General features: G+C 48.0%; 1 protein-coding gene across 8 annotated transcripts in view; it reads right to left on the bottom strand.

Moving 5' to 3' along the window:
• The window catches only part of Syne2 (spectrin repeat containing nuclear envelope protein 2), a 292,157-nt gene extending 279,163 nt beyond the window's left edge, over window positions 1–12,994 (bottom strand). For all 8 annotated transcript variants that reach the window (XM_050153713.1, XM_050153714.1, XM_050153716.1 and 5 more), the window contains exon 1: window positions 12,828–12,994. The gene's annotated coding sequence lies outside the window, so the exon portion shown is untranslated. The remainder of the gene's footprint in view (window positions 1–12,827) is intronic.
• Between the last annotated feature and the right edge of the window lie 2,257 nt (window positions 12,995–15,251).

Below are 15,251 nucleotides of genomic sequence, written 5' to 3'. Positions count from 1 at the left end.
ACCCCTCACACCAAGCAGCCACTTTGGTTCCCCACTGGCTATGAGAATATACTCCACTCTCGCAAGTCAGACCCACTCAAATTACCAAAAAAACAAAAAAAAAAACACTCCCTACGTGTCCAGTGTTCTCCCTCACCAAATTCTATCCTGAAACTGTGCTTTCCTTCAGCATTAAATTACCCTCTTTCATTCCCTGTGCATAAGCCATTATAGGCCATTATAGGCCAATTATACAAACAGCTCAACCAAGCTATTAAAATTAGCCCCCGTTCAACCATGCTATTAAAATTAGCCCCTGCGTCCCCAAAGCTGGTATTAATCACCACTGGTGGGTGCACCCATACACTCTGCTTTTCTACACCGGTACTTCCTCCATCCCAGAGTCTGTGGAGACATGTTCACCGGCCACCTTCCCATGTCTGAGTATTCAGAGCCATGTCTGCTTTGTTTCTGACTGTCCCGAACACCTGTCACTTGTGCAGGGTACCCTCAAAGTGAACCTAATACAGTGATTATTGGCTTTTTGTTTGTTTGTTTTTCAAGACAGGGTTTCTCTGGAGCTTTGGAGCCTGTCCTGCAACTAGGTCTTGTAGACCAGGCTGGCCTCGAACTCACAGAGATCGGCCTGCTTTTGCCTCCCGAGTGCTGAGATTAAAGGCGATTGGATTAAGAGTCCCCTTGGAAATTAGTAGGGTACACCTTTCAAATGTAGCTGTGAGGGCTTTTGCAGCAGGGTTAACATGGGAAGAAAGATCCACCCTGAACGTGGCTGGTGCCAGCTCCTAGATGGAGTTCTAGACTGCATACAAGGAGAAAAGGAGCTGCAGGTTGAGGCGGTGGCTGGGGAAAAGGAAGAAAAGAGAGAAAGGAGGGGAGGGGGGGAGGGAGGGAGGGAGGGAAAAAGAGTTTGCAAAAGTTCAGCTGCACAGTAAATTTGAAAGCTTTGCCTGGACTACAGGAGATGCGACGTTGTCATTAAAACAAAGCAAAACAGGAAAAAGGAGAAAGGCAGCGGCGTTTATCTCTACCTCTGCTGCCCGACTGCCTACTTGATAAGACCACTGCCACGCCTTCCCCAGCACAGTGGACTATAAAACCATAAACCCTCCTTTCCTTAAACTGCTGTGGTCGGCTTTCTGTCTCAGCACTAATGCCGGTCGCAGTTACTGCGCTGTTACTGGCATTACCCAGCAGTACTCATAAACCCTATCAGTACCCCATCCCTTAACTTCAGCTTTCCTCGGCTCGTGTAAGGTGCTCTGAGTAGTACAGCCACATGGGCCAGAGCCGGAACTTGAGCCAACTTCAGGCTGACTTCAGGGACCATGTTCTCAACTCTGTTGCACCAGAGTTCCTAAACTTCACTCTTCCCAGACCAAGAATGACACACGGGAGCAGAGCTCAACAGGAAGACCCCAGGGAATCGTGTTTGACCCAGGTGTATCCACAGATAAACTGGCCGCATCCAGTATCCGTTCCTTTCTCTCCTTTTCTGACTCCCACCCACCCAGTTCCCCCAAAATGCAACTCCAACAAAAATGACTTAAGAAATCGGGACGGGGAAAAGTGTTTACTCCTTCATTCTTTGCAGTATACACAGTACAAGTTTACAAGGCTCCGCAGGCATGTTTGTAGATCCTGAAAGAGTATGCCAGGTCATTTCAAAACCCGCTTTCCCTGCCCAGACCTGAAATCAGCAGCAGTTGCTAAGAAAACACATAGCCAACCGTGAGACAACGAGATGACTCAGAGCCGAGCCGGCTCACCCTCTGACTCCCAAGAAGAGCACCCACAAAGAACCCTCATAACTCCACCAAGGCTGCTGGTGATGAACAGCCAGGAGTGTCTGTAGGCCAGAAGGGAAGACCCTCCATTCTTGAGGAAACATCTTTTACAAAATGAATTATTACCCAACAGCATTAAAGTTTCCCCGCAATGAGCAAACAAGCACTAAGACCTCAAAAGTGGCAACCTTGCTTTTACACCCCTGTTTATGTCCTTATATCTTAAGAGGGGAAACGTCTACCACCAAAAGGGTGACTATGAAGAATGTTCTGGCAATAGAAAGCCAAGAACCCATTTTCACTGCCAACATGGAAGTGCAAGTAATAAACACACTTTTCACTTTTAATGAGCAGAATTTATTGTCACGACTCCTTTTCAGCTTTGTCTTTCCTTTCCGAGTCACCAACCCGAACTTTCCCCCCTCTAGGTTTTCCAAGACAGGGTTTCCTTGGCAGCTCTGGCTGTCCTGGAACTAGCTCTGAATTAGCCTTGAACTCAGAGATCCACCTGCCTCTGCCTCCAGTGAGTACTGGGATTAAAGGCGTGTGCCACCACTGCCTGGCTACCAACTCAAACTTTTCAACTAACCATTTTGCCGTGCATTCGTGTGCCCAACACTCCCTTCCCATGATGCCTACAACACAGTTGTTACAGTTTATGGACCTTTGGGGTCCTGTGTTTCTGTATCCATTTGTGCAGCCCAGGATGCTCACGAACAGCTTCCAATGTACATCCACACACCCACAGATAACTGGATTGGACATTGTTTGAGGCTCTTGAGGCTTGAGAGACAAACCTGAAACTGATCATGTGACCTGCAGCTGGCACTGATCCTTAGTGAGCAGCATTTTTAAGTGAAAATTAGCTAACTCCTGTGGAATGAGCCATTAATTAATGGCTCATGACGAAGCAGCTAAACATGCATATCTCAGTCAGAGGTGATAAAAATCAGCCTTCCCTCCTGATACCACTCTACTCCTGAGCCTGAGAAAAACAGGCAGAGTCTGTATAAATCAGTTCTGCCCTCTCTCTGCAAAACTTAATGACTCAGGGGCTGAGCTTTGGCAAACCATGCTATTCTGACCTTGAAGGAAAAACTGCACAGAGCACACTAAGACTAGTGTGGGTGTTGTTGTTGTTATTGTTGTTGTTGTTTTGTTTTTCCTTTTGGTTCTGAAGCTAGAGCCCAGGCCTCCCACGTGGCAAGCACAGATCCACCAGTCTGTTACCGCCTCGGCCCCAATGAGGCAACTGAACTGCCAAATAAGTAAGAAGCCATCTTCACTGTCATGTAAAAGTCTGCCCCTCCAAACCATCAAAACCATCTCACACCTACTTCTCCCAAAAACCTGCCTCTCAAATTCAAAGTGCCCCTGCAAGCACACTTCTCTCTTAATCAAACAGAGGTATTATCCATCATATTATTCTGCAACGTGATCTGTAAATATAATGCACAAGATGTTAATACAATAAGGCTGCGCAGAAAATCTTCCAAACACTCACAGTAAGAGTAAGCCCGCTCATTTGCAATGACTTTATGCAGATCAGCACACACAGATATACATGGCCACACCGGTTTTCTTTGAGTCATCTTCTGTACGAAAGAACTCCAGAGAAATGAATCTACAGTTCATGCAAACCAGCCTCAAATTTGTCTCAGGCACCTTCATAACCGAATAACATAAAATCCAGTTTCTTGTGGGTGAAATTATAGGACACATAGAATTTATCTCAAATCTCTCCAGCGTCTAGAAAATGGTGAGGATAAAGATGACAAGTTTGGTCATCATTGGTAGCACAGTGGGGTCCAGTCACTGTTACCTCTGCTTTTAAGTACATAATAAATCTTTCAAATTACATGCTTCAAAAATCAATTTACTACTATTCTAGGATCAGGCACAATTTTTATCATTTTTGAATTTTCATTTCACCTATGTTATAGGTGAAATTGGGGAGGTGGTTGAGAGTTTGGTTGTCGTCCCTGGGATTTATTTACTATGCTCGTGGGCATGTGCATGCCATGGTGCACACGTGGAATTCAGAGGACAACTTTCAAGGGTCAGTTCTCAAGTACAGGTGAGTTCCAGGGTGCACACCCAGCTCATCAGGCTTGCTGCCAAGTGCCCTTGCTCTCCGGGCCTTTAATTATTTGCTATTTATTTATTTACTTACTTACTTGCTTGCTTACTTATTGTTGAGATACAGTCTCCTGTGGCCCAGGCTGACCTCGAACTCACTTTGCAGCCGGAATGACTTAGAGCTGTGATCCTCCTGCCTCCACCTTCCAAGTGCTAATATGACAGGTATGGGCCCACATATCTGTCCTATGCAGTGATAAGGATTGAACCAAGGGCTTTGGGCACTGCAATGTTAGACAAGAATGTCACCAACCCAGTCATCATACCCCTAACCCCTAGTCCTTCCAAGTGCTGGGATTACAAGCACAGGTCACCTTGCCCAGACTACAATTAGGGTTTTCTAACATGGCACGTCCTTTGTTTCACCTAGTGTTCCCACGTACACTAGGGACAAATGCTACATTTCTAAACCAAAACTCACAGCATTTAAGAACTGGGGAAATTCTCCCATATCCTCTGCTCCTCTGGAACATGCAACAGAATCCTTATTTATAGTCAGACTCCTGGCCCACTGTCCAGTGTTTGATTCTATCTACAGACTGACAACTAGTCTACCAAAGCTTACTTTTGTCTCTGTTGTTTTGTTTGGGGACAAAGCTGAGATGAGGCCTTCCATTGTAGCCCTGGCATGGGATACACTTTACAGAACAAGTTGGCCTTGAACTCTTGGCATTCTTTCTGCCTCTGCTTTCTGAGTGCTGGGACAGAATGAACTACCATGACTGACTTTCCAGACTGTACTTGGAGAAATGGCTGCTCCTACTAATTCTAGCTGGCCATTCAGTCACCTTCATTCCACGGACCAACAGTGACCAACCTCACTGCAATGGCGTGCAGGCATCTCTCCTACTACAGAGCTAGCTAAAAGCAATAGGACCTGATTTCATCTCGGTACCAGAACTGGGCACCGATAGATAACGGCACAATTTGAATACTCTATGTAGAGGAGTTACTCATGCACTGATACAAACCACAAACGCTGGTGGGATCTAAAAGGAGGAGGAAGTCAGCTAGAGCCAGACAAGGGGACAGCATACTGCAAAGGAGCTGAAGAACCGCATCTCCCCTTGCAGTCCCATCAAACACAAACTTGAAAACAAGAGCTTGAAGCTGACTTTTGTGAAACGTGTTTCTCTGGCCTGGGGACTAGAAGTGAGTGCTTTTCAACTCACACATCACCAGGGAGAAATACTTTCAAACACAGCATTCAGAACTTCTCGGGGGCCGGTAAGTACCGGCAGCAATTGATTCCTTCTCCCCGTTCACCTCCCTCCTCCTGATGCTGTGCACCAGGCAGACTTGACTGTGTGCAGCCCAGGTCCAGTGGTTGTACTTGTCTGATGCTCTGGAGCTTCCTAGTGGCTCTGTGGCTACTAACTGTCTGTGACACTTCAGTCAGCCCAGCTTAAGGTGATTTACAGTGCTGGGTGTGGCTCTTGGGAGGCGCAGGCAAGTTCAAGGCCAACCTAGTTTCAGGCCAGTCAAGACTTCAAAAAGACCCTCAGGTTCAAAAAGAGGAAGAAGGTGGGGCAGTTGCTTGCTTTGCTTACTACTCTGGCACAGGTCTTTAATCCCAGTACTCAGGAGGCAGAGGGAAAGCAACCAGGACTTCAAGGTCATCCTTGGCGAGCAGGTTGGAATTAGTCTAGGGTACACGAGGCCATGTCTCTGATTTCTGACCTTCATTTCTTTTTTTCAAGATTTATTTAACTTTATCAACTAGATTATATTTAAGAACCCAATCACATAAATACAAATTCTTCATTTTTTTTCACCTAATGAAGTAGTAAAATAGAGACCATAACCACCCGGTATACCACTGTATAAGTGAATGAATACATGGTTTTCTTATTATTCACATCTCAACAAAGAGCAATAACCTACTCGAGAAACATAAGTGCAGAGAATGGGCTTTAGAACAGATAGAGTAGAGGCAGAAGGGAGGTGCCAAGGCCAAAGCAGAAGATGCTGGGTGCTGACTCAAGCCCAGTCCCAGCACTCAGGAGGCAGAAGCAGAAGCAGGCTACAAGTTCAGGGCCAACCTAGTGGAAGTATCAAGACACTGTGAGGAGGGGCTGGTGGGGGGGGGAGGAAGGGGAGAGGAGGAGGGAGGGGGTGGAGGGAGAGAAGGGGAGCACAGCACCCTGCGGTTTTCATAAGCCACAGGAAGTGGTGTAAGGCTACTTTCAGAGACACTGTGATATGCTGCAATCATTACTCAAAGCCTAAGAATGACAGCCAACAGCCAGATAGAGAAAAAATTGAATTTTTAAAAATTCTTGGGCCAGTGAGATGGCTCAGCAGGAAAGACTCTTGCCACCAAACCTGACCACGAGTTCAGTCCTGGGATCCTTACGGTGGAAGGAGAGAACGGGTTCCCACAACTGGTCCTCTGACCTCCACATATATGCCATGGCACACACGCGTGTCACGTACATATACATTAAAATTTTCTAAGGAAAGAAAATTTAAAAAGGAGGGATAAGGGAATCAATTAAAGAGACGCAAAGAAAAACACTGGAGGGCGGCTTCCCTGAGCCCCAGCTCCTCCACATCTCTGCTAAAAGATGCCCTGTGGGGGAGTCCCACCAACCGCTAGCCATGCCAAGGTTCTCCTGGCCTCCAGGCCCTAGATGCTGTTCACAAACGCCCCTGACTCCTAAAGGCCATCTTCAGACACTGCTTCCAACAGTCAGCAAGTGCAGCAGGGATGGAGTGGGCTTCCCTTCACACTTCATGCTCAAAGCAAAAAGAAAGTTCATGGGCCTAAGTGAACAACCACAGCTGTAAAAAAAAAAAAAAAAAAAACTCTGTAAGCAGATTTTTCTAGAGATAATACCAGAAGTACAGTTCATGAAGAATAAATCGATAAATCAGAATGAAACCCAGAAAGGTAACGAACAGCTGAGACAATGCACGACACTGCTGTGGCTTCACTGTGTCTCCTCCAAACTGACAAAGTTTAACATCATCCCACCAGCATGAACAGGTGGGACCTTTAAGAGGCAACAAAGTCAGGAGAGTTCTCAGCCCACAAGAGGGGATTACCGATGTCATGGCGCATCTGTCCCTACTGGCCTTGCCCTCCCCTTGCAGGACGATGCACCATGAAGGTCTTCTAAGGCACTGGCCTTCTGGGAAAGCTCTGTGTACTATAAGCTTTCCAGTACGGTGTGTTCTGTTACAGTGGTGCAAAAGTAGGTACCTGATAAAGGACGTAGGGTATGAATATGCAAAGAATCCTGAGAACGCCACAAGGGGGAAAAGGCAAGAAAAGTATCGTGGTACCTAATAAAAAAATGATAACTATAAAAAGCATTTTCATTATAAAGGGCGAGAGGGATGGTAAAGGCTCTTACCACCAAGCTCGACAACCTGAGTTGGATCCCTGACCTCATGAAAAGGTGAAAGAATAAAAACCAGTTATATGGAGTTATGCTCTGCACCTCCACACGAGTTATGGCACTCACACACCCCTCCACACACACGCACATGCATCATATACAATAATACAAATAATAAAAGCTTTTAAAAACATTAGATATCACATTTGAAAGCATGTTTTTATTTATGAAGACTGAGAGATGGCTAAAAGCACCTGTCTCACAAGCCAGCGCTGACCTGAGTTCAATCCCCAGAGCCCCCAAAAACCTGGAAACTGTGTTCTGCACCTGTAATCCCAACACTCCTACAGCAAGATGAGAAGAGAGCCAGGAGAATTTCTCAGAAGCCCTCAGATCTGCTAGGCTGGAGTGCTCAACACAGCAGAAACAAGACAAACCCTATTGTAGGTGAGAGGTTATGCTCTTTCTAGATTCTTACCTTAAATTGCTTTTGCTTTCCGGGGGTACAATATTTTAAGTCTGATATCGAGACAGAGTGGCTTCTGAAAGCCACCCTCTGAGCACAACACATAACACACGTGTACCTGCACTCACACTCATCATACACACATATGCACATCCTCACTACAATAAAATCTTAGTGTACAAACACTACTGATATAACCACATGAGTCAATCTCAGGATATGTACGCTAACTGAAAGAAGCCAAGGCAAAGAAAAAAGAGATAATATTCAATCCCGTTATAAAACTTCGGATCCACTGAGTCCCAGTTTTCAGCAATCGTGTGGAAAGGAGGCGTGGAGAGCAAGGGAGGCCAGAGGAGAGATAGTTTCGCGCATCTGCATTTGAGTCAAAGCCATATAAAGCCAACCATAGTGGTACAAGGCTGTCGGCCAGATATTCGGGAAACTGAGGCAGCAGGATCACTTGAGCCCAGGACTTTGAGACCAACCTGAGCAACATAATGAGACCTCTATCTGAGCCCCTCCAAAATGATTAAAATGTGTAAATCCTGGGGGGCTGGAGAGATGGCTCAACAGTTTAGAGGACTTGCTGTTCTGCCCTGTGATCCAAGTTCAGTTCCTGTCCCAACCACCTGTAACCCTGGTTCTAGACATTCACTGCCCTCTTCTGGCACCAGAATTCATGTGCATGAGTGTACGTGCGTGTGTGCACACGCACATACATACACACTCCTAATCAAAAATAAAAATCCTTTAAAAAAGAAAAAGGAAACTTAAATATTGGCATTCCAAGAAAGCAAAGGCAACTTACAGTAAGGATCCAAAAGGAAAATAACCTAAAACCTACAAGTTCATGAAAACTCACGGGCATCAAACAATAGTGATTTCACACTACCCCAGATACAATCGTTTACTTTGTGAAAAAAGAAGAGGGGACATTTGACACAAGCCATTGCTCTAGTAAAAGCAAAGGTCCTTCTCCTCTCTCCCAGCCCCCATGGGCGCGCTCACATACATTAGACGTGGTCTTTAGGTCTTTAGCACTGAGTCACACTCCCAAGCCTGCTTGAAATTTTTGGTTGGGAACCTGGCAGGGGTTTGCTTTGTCATGGATTTGATTTTTTGACTTTTGTAACCAGGTCTCATGCAGACTGGCTATGTAGCCTTGAACTGGCCTACTCCTAGACAGAATCAAGGGCTTCACTTTTCCCACAGCCTCAGGAAGCCCATGGCCTCTGACACTGCCATTGAGTAGTGTAGTGGGCCCTCTTCAGACTGGCCCAGCCATCAGATCAGCATAAGGAGGAACCATTCGACTTTGATACAGTAATGAAACATAGTAGTTTACCTCTGACCCCAGGCTCTACCACCCGTAATCTCCCCCAATTCCTAGGTTTTTTAACCATAAAATAGGACTAATAAACGTACAGACAAGGAGTCCTGTGACTTCTAAGAAGTCCTGGTATGAGCTATACCTGATTACCATTTGCAGCCCCTTCTTCCCCCCTCCCCTACCGTTTGAGATAGTTTTATGGTTTTACTCTTACTCAGACAGGCCTCCTACCTCTTCCTCGAAAGCGCTGGGATTATAGGTGTTCACACCACACAGTGCCCATCATTTCTCTCAATGATCCCTTGGTAGAATGCCTAAACCACAGTGACCAATAAATCCACAGCATCCACTGCTGCCTGGAAGCCTCGGTACAAAACGGTCCTCTGTAGGCCCCCTCTCAAGCCTGTCTCCTCTTCACAACCTCCCATCCCACCCACAGTGCAGCTACTTTCAAGTCTCAGGATCACTGTCTCCTTCCAGGAGTCCCTAGTTACTCTGCCACAGCGCTCCATCAATCCCTTCTACTTAACAGTTAAAGGGGACCTGCTGCCCACCAGGCACTCTGGATTCCGAACACACAGCAGCGAAGCAGGGTTCCATGGTTCACACCTGTAGTCCTAGCACCTGGGAGGTAAGAGGGGGACCATTCAAGATCATCACAACAACCTGGAAAATCCAAGGTCAGCCTGAGCCACCTGAGGTTATTTCAAATATGAGAGGGAGAAGGGAAAGAGAGAAGGGGAGAAAAAGGGAGGGAGGGAGAGAAAAGGGAGGGAGGGAGGGAGGGAGGAAGGGAGGGAGGGAGAGAAAAGGGAGGGAGGGAGGGAGGCGATACAGCTGTCTTAGAGCTTGGGCAGGAGCCTTTAGTATAGGAAGGCAAATTATAAACTAGGGAGTGATTCATTTACATTAGGCAGTCATAGGTGCTAAGGAGACAAAAGTTATGAAGAAAGGATGAGAGTTGCTAGGGCAACTGTGATTTTAAATCTGGGGGTTACTGAGACAACAGCATGGAACAAAGGGTCAGGGGCTACAGGAAGGAAAGCCATGGAGGGACCACATCTCAGGTAGAGCATCATAAATGCAAAAGACCTTTAGCAGCAAGAGAGCTGGTGTGGCTAAGACACCTGGGCAAGGCAAAGAGAGAGCAGAGGTGAGATCAGGTGGGTAATAGGATGAAAAAAGCCAGAAACCAAGAGGTGGCTCTGGGAGCCCCTGGAAGTTCTGTGCCTCTCACAGGGGCTGGGAGGGCATCTAGACGGTTCTGACCCGGAGTAGGAGGTAAGCTAAGTTACCTGTGATTAAACTGGACATGGTGTAGCACCCATTATCCCAGTTACTCTAATCACAGTTAATTGGAAGACAGAGGCAGGAGGATCCCAATCAAGTGAAAGGCCAGCTTGGGTCACTTAGCAGCACATCCTGGTCTCAAAATAAAATAGAAAAGGGCTGGGTGTAACTCTGTGGTAGAACATAAAACCCTGGGTTTAACCCCTAGTAAATAAGCAAATAAATACAGAGTGTGTTGCTAGTTAATGGTACATTTTATTTTCCATCTGTTTTGCCCACTGGGTAAAGGAAGTCACTACGACTGCCTTGTCCAAACTATATTCCCAACACCTAGCACAATGAATGCATCCTATGTGTTCCATAAACGCTTTCAGACAGCAAGATAATCACATAGCATATATGTGGGTCCAAAATAGCACATGACCAATGAATATTACTAGTATTACTTGAGTCTCCCAGAGTCCAGCATAGTGATTGGCACATTACAAGAGATTATTTGCATAAATGGATGTTTGTGAAATTACTGAAAAATCTCTACTTAAAGCACATGATGAGTCACGGATGATAAAGGGGAAAAGGGCTTTACATCCCGGCATAGTGACTTAAATGGGACCAACTCCACTTTGAATCTTCCATTAAACGCAGACCTAGTGCTGCTGAGGGCACAAGCCAGCTCAACCCTCTGTGACTCAGTCCTTTAAACACACGGCAGTATCCAGCAACACCATTAGCCCCAGTCCGCTGAAACGCTAATAAAATTTCTAAGTGAGTAAATCTGAACTTTTTTTTTGAGAGAGAGACTCTTAATATATCAATCGAACTGATCCAAAAAATGGTTTAATTTTGGATTTTTTAAAATTCAAATAGAAGCGTGTTAAATCATGTGTGATGGCTCACACTAGTAATTCCAGCACCTGGGAAGTGAAGGACGGGTGGGGTGGATACGGAGTTCAAAGCCAGTCTAATTACCCAACACATTCAAGGCTAGCCTTGACTACAGAGAGCCTGTTTCCAAACAAAACAAATAGAAGCTTTTAAAACTCATATAGGTAAACAAGAACCAAAACCCTTCCACGTTTTTCTCATTTTGACACCGCCAGCTTCACCATTAAACGTTGAGCATTGCACCTGTTCCCACCGCCCGAGTGGGCGGGGAGCTGCGGGGGAGGAGACGGCAGACAGGTAGGACGGAGGCCACACAGCAGTCGTCGCAGGAAAAGCCTTTGGAATTCTTGAGAATTTTCCAGAAAGAAAACTGGGAGCGCGGTCATGCATTGAAGCGTGTAAACACATCAAAAATCCCAGGCCCATAAAAACCGAATGCTCCCTCTCCCATGGTGGCGTTTACTGGTACCAAAGCTGCGAGGAGGCCAGGTATGTTTAACTGTGTCCCCACCCGAACAAGCGATGGAACTATTCGAGCACAGAGTTTACCTGCAGCAAGGACTTTAGAGCGACGGAAACTTTTAGAGAAGTGAAGTTGCTTCAAATCAAACTTAAGCATTCTTTTTAAGCCCCGAAAAGCGCTAAGCGGCCACAGAGACCCTTCCGTTGCTTGTGCACAACCGCGCCTGCTGCTTCTCGGCTCCGACGCTCTCTTCCACTAGGGGAGGAGAAAACAACTTTCGGAAATACGGCGCGTCCACAAAGGCAAGTGTTACACTGGACTTCTCCACCTCCACCTAAAGAAGCGGTGGAGCCAGCAGCCTTGAACACAAATCCACTGCCCCCACCCCGCCCCGGGCGCCTTTTCAGACTTTAGGGGAGAGACCTAAAGAGGACCAGGTGCTATGGTCGGACCCTAAAGGCAATAGCAGAGACAACAAAGACCGCAAGCGATCAAAATGCAATTATAATCCCCGCGGTCCCAGCGCCCCCTCTCCGCTCCGAGGAGGCTCAGAGCCGCCTCGCCCGCCCCTTCTCCTCCAGTGCGTCCGTTTCAAAGGCGGAGCGCCCCGGCCTCAGATTCTCCGGTTCCTCGAGACTAGCCTCCTGTCGCCTATGGTTTTGCAATCTCTGCGCCGCAGCTCCAGTGTTCTATCTCACACCCCGTTCAAAATCTTTCCCGCCCAGGCGTGACGCGAGGAATGCAAACAATCAGACGAGCGCGCCCGCCCGGGCCGGGCTGGGGGAACGGTGGGGAGCCCCGGGGCCGAGCCGGGTGCACCCGCGGGCCGGGCCCGGAGGTGACACAAAGAAGCCGGGGACACCAACGCCAACCGCCGGCGCTCGCCGCGATCCCCAGGGTGCCCCACCCGCCGCTAAGTTTGTAGCGCCCCGAGAGCCCCGCTGTCCCCGCCCGGCGAAGTTTCCCGCGGCCCGGCTGGGAGCCCCGCATCCGGAGGTTCTTGTGGGCCCCCGGGCTCCCCGCCCGGATCGGGGAACCCGCTGGGCTCGCGCCCGCCCCTTCCCCGCCCTCCCGCTCCCAAAGGGCGCTTCGGGGTGCGGGGGGAGCCCCCAGCCGCGCTCACCGATATCTGCCCAGCCGGGAGGCGAGGACTCGGGTTGGGCCCACCCTGATCTACGCCCGGCTCGCCTTGCTGCCTCGATGGCGCCCCTCGATCGGTCTCCCGCTCGCTCTTCCGTGCGGCCGAAGGCTAGCAGCGCAGCCGAGCGCGCTTTGCTGTGGACTGGAGGCTGCAGACCACGCCCCGCGCCTCCCGGCCTGCCCAGTCCCGCGCTCGCCGCCGCCCGAGCTGCGCGCTGTGGGCGGAGCCGCCTGCCCGTGGCCACCGCAACTTTCCCTCCGCCTTAACGACCCTTGCAGGTGGCTGAAATGACGCACTAATTCCGAAGGCAGGTTCACGATCCTCGCCCTCAGCACCTACCCGCAGCTGGAGACAAAGGGGAAGCAGACTCTCACCGAACGTTCACTTTTCAAGCGGGTTTCCCTCCTTCACGGCGGGTGGATGCCTGGATCAGCAAATCAGAGACCGGACCGCGATCGGGTCTTTGAACCCAGGAGGAGCTTTGGCGGAAAGTGGACTTTTCGTCTGCTTCTTAGAGTATCGGGGAGTCCAGACCCCGACATTCCCTGCGGGAGATGAGATAAGGAGGGGCTTGTTTAACAATGCAGATTAGTGACCCCCTCAGCCTGGAGGCGGGGATGAGGAAGAGCCCCGCCGCAATCAACGACATTCAGGAGAAAGTGGATTCTTGGGAATCCATCCTGCAGGTGTCAGTTGGATTTTCCTGCAAATTGCTCAATCCTGAGGATTCAGAATGACATCACCTGACTCCTACTCGCCTCCTGCGCGGCTGTTAGAGAACTGAGACTCTAGAAGTCAGACACAAACGCACCGCGCTTCACTATTAATACACAAAGAAGCGGTGGCCCGACAGAACCGCTCTAATGAGTTTCTCTCACAGTCAAATTGGACTGCAGATTCAGCCTCGTGTTAAGTTGTGCGGCTGCAAAATCTTACCTGGATTGCTTAGTGCGCTGCTGCTAGCCCCAGCTAAATGGTGAGGATCAGAGGTTAAAAGTTTGACTGTGGGTTCAACTAGGTCATGTGTCTGGGAAACTTAGTTTTAAATTATACCCACATTTGCGAGCAATAAAAACTTTTCTCTCTGAGAGTACTGAGTTGACACAAGTAAACTATGAAAACACACGTTTTGTTGTCTTTCTTCACAAAACAGTACCTACGTGGCATTTCCTGTACTCTAGTTTGCTCCAAGGGTATCGGTTCTTGGAATACTTGGCTGTGCATCTTGTAATGACTTGATGGGTGGAGCTGGAGGTGTAGTTCAGTGGGTAGAGTGCTTGCCTAGCATGGGGGAAGCCCCTGGATTTCATCCCCAGCACTGCATCTGAGCCAGAAGTGATGGTGCACACTTGTGATCTCAGCACTCAGGAGGTGGAAGCAGGAGGATTGGGTTAGAAAGTTTGAGGCCAGGATGGAAAACAGGAGACTTTGTCTCAAAAAAAAAAAAAATGCACACATACATGCAAATGGACACAACAAAAATCCATAAAACAAGATTTTTCCTTTCTGATCTCAGAACCACTTTTCCTGAAGTCACAGTCAGTTCCTAGAAGATGGACTCCAGAGCGAACAGAAACACCTACAAAGCTTCATCTCCAGAGGCAGACGGATCTCTGTGAGTTCGAGACCAGCCTGGTCTACAAGAGCTAGTTCCAGGACAGGCTCCAAAACCACAGAGAAACCCTGTCTCGAAAAACCAAAAAAAAAAAAAAAAAAGCTTCATCTCTTTGGTCTCTGCTTCAGACATTCTGTATTTGTTGCTTTCTTCACAGTAAATGTTACAAATCATCACGGGAGCAAATGTTACAATTTCCCCGATTACTACTGGCTTCTAGGTATCCATGCTCTAAGCCCCCAGAGTAAGAGGGCTGCTGGCCCATATCCTGCTACAGCAGTTGTGAGCCTAAAATGCAATGTTTCAGAATTTTTCCTATGCTTCCAATTAGATCCTTCTAATTACCTGTGGCTTCTCCTAGGCCTGCCAATTTGAATGTGAAATTAATACCTACTTGGAAATCCGAAAATAAGACTGGGGTCGGAACGTTGGAATAAAGCCTCTTCACTTTGAAATGGAAATTAAAGATGCGACACTAAGCCAAACAGCCACACCTAGATCCTTTATGCACTACACAGAGCCTGTAAACACAGGGCTCCTTTCCTTCCACCTCTGGGAAAGTGGTCAATGGACCTGCCAGCCTACTTCCTCCCAGGCAACCCACACCTCCAGAGTGCTGGGGTTACAGGCATGAGCCTCCACGCCCAGCTTTATATAATGCTACGGATAGAACCCAGGGCTTCATGCACGCCATCTTCGAGCTTAGCTGTGTCCCGGCCCTCTCTTAGCTTTTGTTTACATCAAAGGCGTGTGTTTATTGGAAATGACTCACTGGTCTCCAGAACCCACCT

The sequence above is a fragment of the Alexandromys fortis genome, unplaced genomic scaffold (assembly GCF_014885135.2).
Source record: "Alexandromys fortis isolate MF-2015 unplaced genomic scaffold, M_Fortis_MF-2015_v1.1 scaffold_82, whole genome shotgun sequence".
NCBI lineage: Eukaryota > Metazoa > Chordata > Mammalia > Rodentia > Cricetidae > Alexandromys > Alexandromys fortis.
Note: the sequence above shows the minus strand (reverse complement) of the source record. Positions and strands in the feature narration are given on the sequence as shown.